Raw genomic sequence first — 12,891 nt, 5'->3', positions numbered from 1 at the left:
CTTTCTGTCAAGGAAAGAAACCCGGATACAAGCCAAAGACCTATGTGTGACAGGCTTTAATGGGGGGATGTATTCATTTCCTAGGGCTGCCATAATAAAGCACCACAGACTGAGTACCTTGAAGCAGAACAGAAACACATTCTCTCACTTTTCTGGAAGCTAGACATCTAAGATCAGGACATCAGCCAGCCATGATATCTCCAAAGGCTCTAGGGAAAACCCTCCATGCCTATTCCTGGCTTCAGCTGATTGCTGGGTGGTCCCGAGTATCCTTTGGCTTGTGGCAGCCAGTCTCAACCCTCTACCATCCTGTGTGTGTGTATGTGTGTGTGTGTGTCTGCGTGTCTGTGTACAGAATTCCCTCTTCTCATAAGACAGCAGTCACTGGATTGGGGTGACTTCAATAGGGGCCACCACAGTGAGTAAGGCCTCATCTGAACTCGATTTCCTCTTCAAAGACTTGTCTCTAAATGAGGTCCCATTCACAGGCACTGAGAATAGAGCTTCAACATGCTTTTTATTTTTTTTGGGGGGGGGGCACAGTTTAATCCACAATAGTGGAAAACATTGGTTCAACACCCGTTGGTAAGAGGTGTACAAAAATTGCATTTTATCCCATTTTCTATGTCTTTATTTTTCTGGGTTTTAAGTTATTGGTCAACAAAGAATATGTATCTAGTAAGTAGTGTTTGGAAGAAATGCTCTCGATGTTCATATTCATGTTCAAGTAGTACTCACTCCGTTCCAGAGATGATCCTGGTACTGTCCCAGGTACTTTTATGTGTCGGGTTTAGCAACTGTACAATTGAGAGAAAACATGACGGATCGTCCACCCCCCGCCCCCACTTACTGATGGTTCCCACTTAGGATTTTTTTTTTTTTCTTTACTATCAAGTGAAGCTGATTCACGTTCAGTAGGAACCATTTTTTATATTTTGACCTTTGGTCTTTTCCCAGGCAAGAGGCACATGGTTTGATCCTCCCTTGTGCTGCTGGGCAGCGGCAGCAAGCCAGAGCTCCCAGCCAGCCACAAGATCAGGAGGATGAGCAGCCTCTACCGGTACCACATTTCGGTACCCATGCAGCCATTCTGTTGTTCAGTTTCAGTATGGTGTTCAATAAACTACATGAGATAATCAGCCCTTTATTATAAAATAGGCCTTGTGTTAGATGATTTCACCCGACTGTGTGCTAATAATGTAAGTGTCCTGAGTGCTGGGGGGAGGGGAGGCTAAGCTGTGTTTGGTAGGTTAGGTGTATTAAATACATTTTCAGTGTATGATATTTTCAATTGATGATGGACTTAACAGGTTGTAATTTCATCATCAATTGATGAAGGTGTGTATTTGGAACCAGAGGCCTATGCTTAGGATAAGGAAGGAAGCAATGACAGCCAAGTAAATGGTCTAAGAACAATAATTTATCAGCTACAAACTGTGAATGTATTCTCTGCAAAAGTATCGAGGGGGCATATGTCCAGACTTCAAGTGCTTGTCTAACCAAAGAACATAAAATAGTATGGGGAAGCCCACAGATGGGCCAAACAATCACCTCTCCCATTAACCACTGTCTGAACATACACTATGTGATTAAAATGGTGGCACGTTCAGTGAATATTTATTGAAATATTTGGTGAGTATCTAGTATAGATTCTTACTATAGTCTCAAAAAGACTAAGGGGTCAAGTGATTTTCCTGAGATCATCAGGAGGTATATGGCAGAGTTGGCATTCAGTTCTGACCTGTTTTCTACCCTGGAACCCAGTCTATCTTTATCACATACTCTCTGAGAGAGGGTCCCCAAGACTATCCTCTGGTTCACTGATTCCCCAGGACAAACAGAACTCAGAATAGCTACTGTGCTTATAATTATAGTTTATTATGGTGAAGGGATACAGATTAAAAGCAGCAAAGGTAAAGAGTGCATAGGGCAGAACCCAGGAGAGACAATGGTAGGTTTCTAGGCATCTGCTCCCTGTGGAGCTGTATGGACAAAGCTTAATTCAGCAGTGATGTGTGGTAACATAGAGAGTATTGCCAACCAGGAAAGTTCATCTGAGCTTTGATGTCCAGGATTTTTGTTGGGGCTCAGTTATAGTAATAACCCCACATGGCTGATCTTAGTTACTCCGTCTCCAGCCCCTTTAGAGGTCAAACTGACACATTATGGCCCAAGACCTTCACCATAGATTATACTGTCAGCATCAACCATCGGCATGACCCAAGGTCCTGGTAAAGAAGACAGTCTTGTCTAGAAGACTATTCTAAGAGTGTTCGAGTGATCTCTCAGGAGCCAGACCTTTCTTGGCAATGTGCAAGGTTTGAGGCAATACTTGACTACAAAGAGAACAGCCAATGTAACAATGTCCTTTCTCCTTTAAAATCCATGTTCTACACTGTGCAATGTGCAGTATTTTCATGCTAATTCTCGCCACCCCATCTAAGGAGACATTATAATCTATGTTGTCTACGCTCTAGAAGCAAGGTCATGGCCTATATAGCAGAACACCAATCTTACAATCAAGGCCTGGGAAGGATGTGTTCTCCGAGAAAAGAAAACTTAGCCTCTGTGAGAAGAGAGATTACAGGGAAAGAGGTCCTTACCTGATACACATTTAAATATACACGCATTCAACCCATAACAAACAGGATTCTTCTCTACTCTGACAACCTCTAATTGAAGAGCAGAACATTTATTTTAAAGCGCGACAGGTGAATGCCTTGTTTAAAAAATATAAATAAACATTAATTAACTGTAAACATGACAGCTACAGACTTGTTTCCTGCTGGGAGCATCTGAGAGGTGGGTGAGAAACAGCTGAGTACTAAATGCTATTCAGAGTGTTACAAAACTCTCTAATGGGCTCAACATCACCTTTTAGTTCCCTGTGAGGCTGTATTTAACCAGCCGCCTGCTGACAGCAGAAGCAGTGCCACTCTTACTAGAGCCAGACCTGTCCTGGACACAGAAACTTAACCATGGTGTCCAGATTGGCTCTTGGGCTACGTGGTTATAGATTAACTGACTCTGTCCAACCTCTAGCTCATAGGAATGAAAGTATCAGGAAGCTACTTCTGGTGGCTAGGAGATATAACCTGTAGGTGGTACTCGGACATTTGCCTGTTGGTAAGTAGAATAATTTGAACTCCCAGAACCAATGAGAATGTGAGATAGTGAGAGAAAGAAGTATCCTGATACTGCCAGGGGTTGCTGAAGACCAGACAGATCATTGAGTTTGTAGACAGTATGGCAGTATTTACATATTGTTTCATCCATCCATCCATCCACCCATCCACCCATGCATCTATCCATCCATCCATTCATGCTCCTACTCATCCACCCATCCACTCATTCATCCATCCATCCATCCATCCGTCAGTCCACCCATCTACCCATCTATCCACCCATCCACTCATTCATCCACTCATCCATCTATCCGTCCATATGCCCATTCACCCATCCATCCACCCATCCAGCCATTGATCTACTCATCCACCCATCCATCCACCCATCCATCCATCCATCCATTCATTCATTCATTCATCCACTCATCCATACATCCATTCATCCATCTAGCCATTGACCTACTCATCCACCTATCCAACCACCCACCCATCCATCCATCCATTCATTCATCCACTCATCCATACACCCATTCACCCATCCACCCACCCATCCATCTGGGCAGTCATCCATGTGTCCATTCTTCTACAGCAAGTGTGTATAATCACCAGAAAGGAAAAAGATGGTCCTTTTTTTTGCACACATGGGGGAAGGTGGTTTCTGTAGTTTACTTTGTTAGAAAGTTGGGTCTGCAAAGAACCAAGAAGTACAAAATGGTAAAAACTGCAACAAAACTCCATGTGAGTTGTTGTAGGAACACAAATAAGGGGTTGAGTCATCTTCCCTCAAGGTTATGGAAAAACCAGAGAGGAGAGATGCCACGTAACCTGCACTTGAAGGATTAATAAGAGTTTTTGTTTGTTTGTTTTTATTACAGTAAAGTACATAAATATAATAGTCTTTTCCCAGAGGGTCAACAGGACTGCCTGTGATCTCTTAGATGTTCTTCCTTATGAAACTGGTGTTCTGACAAGTTTTCTGCAGTTGGGGTGATTGCAAGGGGCAAAGGAAGGAACACTTCTTATTACTTGCTGTCGTTTGATATGACACTGTCATTATAGTCTCTTTCCCATTTTGTTGAGCCCGATTTTCTGTCTCTAATTTATAAGAGAGGGTCAAAAATTCTGTTCCAGGTGTTGGATTTAAAACCCAGAAGCATAGTGAATAAGAATATGCTCATACATTGGAATACTATTCAGTAAGAAATAAACAAGACAGAACCCAGCAGTAATGAGCTGCTGGCACATGCAATAATAGACAGACTTCAGAAGCATGTTGAGTGACATAGGATAGACACTAGGGGGTATACACTCCTCTGTTTCTACTTATGTTCAAGTAGAAAGTTCAAGATTGAGGAATCAGAATGTTGGTTGCCTCTAGCAAGGGATCCAATAATGGAGTCCAGGGGGACTTTTGAGTACAAATGTTCTATATCTCAATTAAAGAGTCACTTACACCCAAACTCATTGACTGAAAAGTCATTCACGGTCTGTGCATGTCACTGTAGGCACATATTTACATAAATACAGAAAATTAAAGAGAAACAAATCAGAGCATAGTCACAGGGATTTGAAGCACAGCTAGGAGACAAAGGGACCTGCCCAAAATGAGGCAGACCAACATGCAGGCATGCACACAGCAGAGTGGAAAGGCTGTAGGAGAAAGATCTATTTATGAGTCAGAAATGTCCAGCCAAAGGACAAGGCATGCCAGCAGAGAAGCCCAAAGAACAGACTCCACCACTATCAGCTAGTAGGAGACACTGAATCTGTTCCTCTTTGGGGAGGTCCCCACAAAGAGGTGTGGACATGGCTAGGGGATTGGAAGAAAGCTGTGAGTCTCCCTCAGGCTCCCAAGAAGGCAGGCCAACAGCCTCTTCTAGGCTTCTGTGTTGCAGCTGGCCTGGCCCCTGTGTCTCTATGAAGAATCTGGGCTTTGGAATTAGGAGCAGTATCGATTCTTCCCTCCTGGATCTCACTATAGGAGTATGTGCTGGTAAAGGGATTTCAGTGCTCTTTGAAGAGCTCATTGATTTCCATTTACAACTTCTACAAACTAGGCCGCCTTCTGCCAAGGGACGGGGTGGGCATATTTTGGTTTTATCTTTCTCTGGGGCCCAGTGGAACAGAATTTTTAGCTACTTAAATGATTTTCCTGGTCTTATTCTGTCCCTCCGGCATATGTTTTTAGTTAATCAGCTTCTTCTAAGAGACACAAAAGGAGATTGCAGAAATGTATGGCATGTCTTTTCCTAAAACCTGAGTTCCCCAAGGCCTCAAGATACACTATACTCACTATTTATTTCCACTTTATGCCTCAGAAGTGGCAGAAGGACAAGTGTTATTTTTGCTCATTTTTGTTGATTCATGCTAAGGTACTACATCTAGAATTCCCCTCTTTTCATGTGTAAGGATATGGTTTGGGGGGGTACAGAATGTTCTTGGAGGTCCTGGGTGAAAAAAAATTAAATTTGATTCCATATTCTTTTATTTAAAATTGTTCCCACTGTATCAGAATACAGATTAAACAGTGCTTCTCTAAATACCAGAAACCATGTTCTGTAGATATTTTTATAGACACTAGTACTTTCACATTTAAGTGAATTGCTAAAGTTTCTTGAATAAATTTATGTTGACAAGCAGAGAAGTTTTCTTCTTTCTCCCTTGCTGGTATCTCTAATGTATCTTTTGTGTGCATCACAGGAGTGGAAATCTGGGGTTTTCTATGTGCCACGGGGAGGGTCAGTCAGATTTTTCAAAGAACTTTGAGCCAGTTCCCTCTTTGTCATATTTTTGTGAGACAGAATAAAGCTATGAGGTTGAGTGGAGGGGAAAGTAGGAGGGTAGTTCCCTAAATTAATGTGATGGTGCTTCTGCCTAGAGCTTGTGGAATGGGGAGGAGGCAAGAAATGTGTGGAGACAGGACCAGATGGGCTAATTTTGCCATAAGACTGCTGTCTACGAGGGAGGGCCACAGGTAAAAACAGACATCAGGTGAAGAAACAGGGGACTTGTGCTGCATCTGCTCAGTACACATGTTTGAGGAGGACTGGTTGGTGAGTGGAGCAAGGTAACATTGATCACAGCAAATGGCACTGGATGTAGACCTCAAAGTTCTAGTCCCAGAAAGTGGGAGTTGCCAACCATAAAGCCCAAGAGAGCCTCGGGGGCCAAGACTACTGACAGCCCTTGAAGATAGGGATGCAAATCAGGAAACTGAGGTAAGCCTTCTTACATGGAGGAAGTAAACATGGTAGTGGGTCAGCATTTTTATCCACCCTCTGGGTTTATCCAGACAACCTGGACATCCACAATGGGTCAAAAAGATTAGTCTAGGCCCCACGTCTTGGGGAAGACAAGGGTCCCAATAACCCATCTACCCTGATTGGGAGTGGTGCACAAAATGGGTAGATCAATGCTTCTACATTGAGAGCCTCAATACCTATAACTGAGTGAGACAGAAGGCAGTGGCCTCACCCAGGCTGTCAGATCACTGGGACTGTGTCCAAACGTGACACCCGGGCTGATGCTTCTCTCCCTCCCACCTCTAAAAGTGGGGAAAAGGAACAGTTCTAACTCCTGAGGAACCTTCTGAATGCCCTTTCAGGGTATCCCCCTCACTGCTCACAGAGGTCCAGCCAGCCAGAGACAGGGAGTGGAAATTAGCCAAGGTAGGAGCTCAGAGTAAGCCCAGTAGTTCCATCTGAATATTGGTAATTGACAATCTTGTTATATTTTTCTTCATCACTGGCACGTCCGATGATTTAAAATATTTTATTGTGGAAAACCTTTAAAGCCAGACTGATCAAAGTCTGAGGTGAAACATTGCTTTGTAATGGGTGGCCATGGGCAGGCGGTTAACCTCCTTTAACTTTAGGAGAAGTGGGAACCTCATCTGAAAATTTGGATGATACCGTCCTTACAGGATGTCGATACTGAGTGTAGATGTGTGTAAAATCTTACCAGTGTGACTGATACCTATCAGGCAGTCTAGTAAATAGCAGATATTAAACTTAACGTTAGTTACCGGAGACTGTTATGTCCGAGACAGAGCCACGTATTAGATTGTACGTTTCATGTTAATTTTCATGTAATTAAATTATCTTGGAAAGAAGGACAATGTAATACATAGCAATGGGATGTCAGAAAACGTCCTCCAGCATTTTATAACGTGTAATAAAGGGTCCCACTCTGGGCAGTCTCATTGCTGGTTAGTTATTGGAGCTTCTTCTGAGTTTAATGTGAAATAATCGCCCCATGCTCGCCATTGGAGGGGACCCAAGTGATCTGTAAGCAAAGGCTGCTTTTTCTAAGGCCATGTTGGAACGTTAGCCCATAGTTGCCCAATTTTAGTAAAGGTCTTTCCCTTTAGGAAAGGGAATGGAGCGTAAAATCTCCTCTTAGGAATAGATTCTGCCCAGGCCCCCTGTGGTTCGCCTCAGCCATGACTGGATGTTGCTGTCACTCAGACGAAACACTAAGGAGAAAGCATGACTGTCTGTAAAAGGTCTGGAAAATTTGGTCTTGCAGATGGGGCTCTTGGAAGACAGTTGGCTATGCCACCAATATCATTTCCCTCATAGAGATATTCCACTCGAGCTTGGGCTGAATGCCGCCTGCAAAGTATTGTGCACACGTTGGAGTCTCCAGGGCCTTTGTGAGCCTTGCTTGGCTTAATTGGAAGCATTGCTGTTCTGGGTTTCCATCACATACCCCAGAATGTGCCTTCTCACAGTTCAGCCTCACCTTCATTTTCCTGTGGCAGTGGCATAAATAATGCAGAGGTCTCACTGCTGGGAAGCGGGAATAAGACCCAGATGTCAGGAATGGAAAACACAGCAACTTAAAGCTGGCAGAGCAGTAAACACAATCAGGGATAGGTATGCTGTGGGGAGCAGGAGAATGCCTGGGTGGGGGGGGGTGCATTTGAGATGGGGGTTAACCTCTTGCATAAAGGGCCCAATTAGCTTACAGAGGAACAAGAATGGGACCAAGGAATGGAGGCAAAAGGTGGGGAAGGTGCGTGAGGAGCATAGCAATGTGGCCCCAAACGATCTCTTTGTTGAGCAAGAAATGATGGAACTCACGTTTGCATGAATTAAATTAACCTTGCAATTTAGCTCAGACAAGAATTCATTGGCAAAGGTACCGGGGAGATGCAGAAGAGCCTGATTTCAAAATCGTAATCCAATCAACACCATATAGTTTGCTGATGGAGAAAGCGAGACGCAGGGGAGTCAGTTTAGCCCAGGGCAAGCAAGTTCAAAACTAACCACTCCAGCTCAAGCAAAACACAACTTAATGAAATGAAACCTCCAGATCTTCATCCCTGCCTATATTCTTTGCCTTGGGGAAAAGCACAATCATGTTGCCTGTTCACTTAAGCCAGAAATCTAGGGAGTATCCTTAACCTCTTCCTCACTTGGCCCCTAGATCCATTTTGTCTCCAACTCCTGTAGATTTTACTGCCTTCCCCTCTCACTCAACTTCCTTTCTCTCCATGCTTAAGCTTCCTTAAGTGCCACATACTTCTGCTGTATTAGCTAGGCCTTTGTCAACTCTTGGGGCCTGGTGTCCATCCCTCTAGTCTACTCTTCGAACTCCTATCCTGGTGACCTGACCATACTGCTCCTCCCGTGCAGACACTTTAATGGCTCCTTCATCACCTTCGGAGAAATGTCCAGACATCCCAGAGTGGTGTGCAGGGGTATCACTGATCTGCCCACTGCCTGCCCTAAGCCCTGAGGTCCATTCTCCTTTCCTTTCACTCTGCAGTCTTATTCTCAATGGGTGAAACTCCTCAGATCCATGATGCCTTCTTCCTCATTCCCTTGGCTTGGATGGCTCTCACCCAGTGAGACTCAAATTAGGAACACCCTTCCCTCTGCCTCGAGAATCCTAGGACCCCTACATCGCACACCCTCATGGGCACCATCATTATGGAGCACAGTGTGAATGGTACACCTGGACTTGTGCACATACCCCCTTATCTGGGTTCCCATTGACCCTGTTTCTACCTCTACTTCCATCCTCCTCTCATGGCAATATGATTTCCTCTTTACTCATGGGATCATCCGAACACAAGTTCCTGGAAAAGGCAATACAGAAATTTCACAAGTGTTTTGAAGCATTGTGACGCCTGGGTGGCTCAGTGGGTTAAACCTCTGCCTTCGGCTCAGGTCATGATCTCAAGGTCCTGGAATTGAGCCCCACATTGGGCTCTCTGCTTGGTGGGGAGCCTGCTTCCTTCTCTCTCTCTGCCTGCCTCTCTGCCTACTTGTGATCTCTCTGTCAAATAAATAAATAAAATCTTTATAAAAAGTGTTTTGAAGCATGGATTCTGGGTTAGGACATACTGGGGCTCAGATATTTATTCACATACTTAAGCGCAGACTTGGGTGTGCCTGGAAAAGATAAGTTACTTATTTGATCTGAATTCAGTTTTCTTGGCTGCAAAATGGGGTTAATGGTAGCACCTGCTTCATCATGAGATAATGTGTATTAAGTTTTTAGTTCATTATCTGAAGCGTTATAAGTCTTCAATAAAATAACTATTGTTCTATTAAGAATAACGCTGTATTAACATTTTAATTTCTCCTGCCACAAAGCAAGCATCCGGTAAATATTTGCTGAGTCAATTGATAAATAAGCAAGATAAGACCATAGGTTAGCCCATGAATGTTCGAGTGCCACCACTGGGCACACTTCCTACCCACCTGGCACAGAATTCTACTGAAAGGAAAAATAAGTACTACGTCTTCCTTTGGAAGGAAAAAGCTCCCTCAACAGAAATAACTTGATAATTTGTCTTATAACTACCACCTATAGTATAGAGGCATACATTTTTCTTATAATTAACAAGCATTTATTTTTAGAGATGTCATTTGAGCAAAAGCAGGACAATGTCAGCGTCTCCTCTATTTTGAGTCTCCAGAGGCCACTAGAAGTCCCAGGGCTAAGCAGGGCTCAGTCCCACAGGTGACTAGGTCTCTACTCCATCATTTACCTCAGCTTCCAGAGTCTGTCAGGATTGGGGGCGAGGGGGAAAGAAAACTCTTTTCTTCAGTTGACTTGAGCATTTAAGGGGTGCCCTGTCACCACGAAGGCAAAGCTTCTGGCTTTATTGAGAAATCTGTTGCTAAGACACAGCTTCTTCTTCTCCTTCTTCTTCTTCTTTTTTTTTTTTTTTTTTTTTTTGCACACTTTTCATAAGAATGGTGGGTGTTTAATTCACATAGAGACACTGAGGTGCAAAGGTTGGTGGCAAATTTGTGACAGCAGAGGATTAAAGCTCCAATGGTTCTGTTGGTTCCATTAGCCTAGAGACTTCCAAAACATGGGCTTAGGTCCAAGGTCTCAGCATCACCAAGGACTTGCTAGAAATGCAAACTCCCGGCGCCCACCCCAGACTTACTTGAATCGCATTATTGCTGGGGAGTGGTTTACAGACTGTACTTTGGAAACTCTTCCAGGCGATTCTAACACTCCTGACACGTGAGATCCACTGCTCTCAACTCTTGACGGGACCAGAGTGGTTTTCAACCCGAGCTGCGCGTTAGAATCACTTGGAAAAGTTAAAAAAATCCCACAGTTCTGGTGTCACTGCAGACCAATTAACTAAAACTTTCTGGAGGTGGGCTCCAGGCATCGGTATTTTTATAATCTCAGGAGACTTTAGTGCAGAGACAGGATGGAGAAACACTGGCCTAGGGGATCTGTTGGTTAGAAGTAACAGCATCTTGCTCAAAGTAGCCCAAATAGGCAGATAGAGAGTTTTGAAGGAAAGAAGTCCTGTATTCTTAGAGCAATGGAAAGCACCAGGAGCCCGCACTGTTGTTCCCATCTCTCATGTTTTTCTTTCAACCCCCATGTTTTCTGTGTTCTGCTTTTCTCTGAGCCTTTGCTTGATTACCCCACTCTTTAGGGAACAACTTTCTCTGCTCATTCACTGTTTCTTTGCTTTTGCTTTGTGTCCTGTGTGGGATGTGACTTGTCATTGAACTGACTCCCTCCTCCCAAATCTGCTGATCATTTTGGCTCTGGCACCCAGAGCTCAGTGATCTCTAGACGCTGGGGAGATTTATTTTCTTATCAGACTTCAACCTAAACCAAGACTAAAAGACCCCAATTAAGAAAGATAAAATTATTTTCTTGTTTTGTTGGAGAGAAAAAATACTTAAATACTTTTCTGCTAACAGGAAATTTAAAATGTAATTTAACAATCCCCCCAATGTAGTAGCAGCAGCTGTCTGTTATTGACAGTCAGGAGAAAGAGAAGGACAGGAAGGTGAACATACAGAACAATTTAGAATCCATTAGTCCTCAAAACCCTCATCTCATACATACTTGGTCTGTCCAAAAACCCACATTCTGGCTCCCGAGCAAATCAGCCCCGCTTGTTCTTCAACAAGCTTGTTTCCAGAAAATCAGTCCTGATACCTCTGATGCTTCCCTACTCCCATGGCCCATCAACAGAGCAACACAGCTTCTCAGTTCTAAGCTGCCATCAGAGAGCTGATCTTCCTCTTTGGCCGTGGCTGGGCAGACCATTAACTCACTTGGACCTTTAGTGTTCTTTGAGGTGTGTGTGTGTTTATGGCTTTATTCGTGCACCCCGGGCATCCTGGGATGCCCTTCTGCTGTTAACAAATTCCTGTTCACGCAGTGAACTTCAGGGCTTTAATCACACACCAAAAAAATCATCATCCAGTCTAACTTCACCAACAACTTCACTGATAACCATTCGTCTGGCTTCTGCTGAAACATTTCCAGAGAACGGAAGTTTTTAAAAGCGGGACACAGCATATCAAGACAGCTATAACCATGGAGAGTTATTCCTTGCCAGCAATAGATACTCAACAACTGTTGAATTTAACATAGAGCTGGAATCTGGGTGCACATGATCTTTCCTTTTGCCTTCTCCTGCTTTCTGACAGCAAGTACATTTATTCATGTTCCCACTGGGAGAATTCGGAAATCTGTGGGTCTCCTATCAAGACCCCTTTGAGCCTTTTTACTTCTGGGATAAACATCTCCCATATCTTTAGTTGTTTACAGACATTCCCATTTCTCCTGGCTTTCTGGTTCCTCCTTCTTGAGGTGTCCTGGCATTTTCTAAAATGCCATACAGGCATGAGAAACACTCTATTAGACATAAATTGGCCAGTAGGAGGTACATTGGACTGATTGTTCTCTTAATATATGGCCTCTTTACTTCTCCATAGGCAGTTGTGATTAGATTAATTTTTGACATCTGTGGCCTCTGATTTATTCTGAATGAATTGCCATCAAAAACCTCTGGATCTCTCATTCAAAATCTACTTCTCAGCGAAATGTAAATCCTTCACTTGGGCCCTTGTTTGAATCTGATTGTAGGACATTGCATTTATTCCACTTTAAGTATTTCTATTTTTGCTAATCCTGTTCTTTTTGCCACTTAACAATTTCCACTCTTACCTGTTTGCTCTGCTATTACGTACCCTCAATTCTGCATCTTAAATTTGACAAACACCTTCAGGTACCTACTCTGTGTCCTTAACTTAATATGCAACGGCTAGATTTCTAGAGACTAAGGAACCGACGTGAGGAAATAACTCTTTAAAATATTAGGATTTCTGGGGCGCCTGGGTGGCTCAGTGGGTTAAAGCCTCTGCCTTCGGCTCAGGTCACGATCCCAGAGTCCTGGGATTGAGCCCCACATCGGGCTCTCTGCTCAGCAGGGAGCCTGCTTCCTCCTCTCTCTGCCTGTCTCTCTGCCTACTTGTGATCT

At 43.6% G+C, this 12,891-nt stretch overlaps 1 protein-coding gene across 1 annotated transcript in view; it reads left to right on the top strand.

Annotated features, from left to right (window-relative positions):
* AGBL1 (AGBL carboxypeptidase 1) overlaps positions 1-12,891 on the top strand; it is a 527,687-nt gene that overhangs the window by 396,936 nt on the left and 117,860 nt on the right. The gene's annotated exons all lie outside the window — the stretch shown is intronic.

The sequence above is a fragment of the Mustela lutreola genome, chromosome 7 (assembly GCF_030435805.1).
Source record: "Mustela lutreola isolate mMusLut2 chromosome 7, mMusLut2.pri, whole genome shotgun sequence".
NCBI classification, from domain to species: domain Eukaryota; kingdom Metazoa; phylum Chordata; class Mammalia; order Carnivora; family Mustelidae; genus Mustela; species Mustela lutreola.
This window is presented reverse-complemented; position numbering and strand designations above follow the sequence as displayed.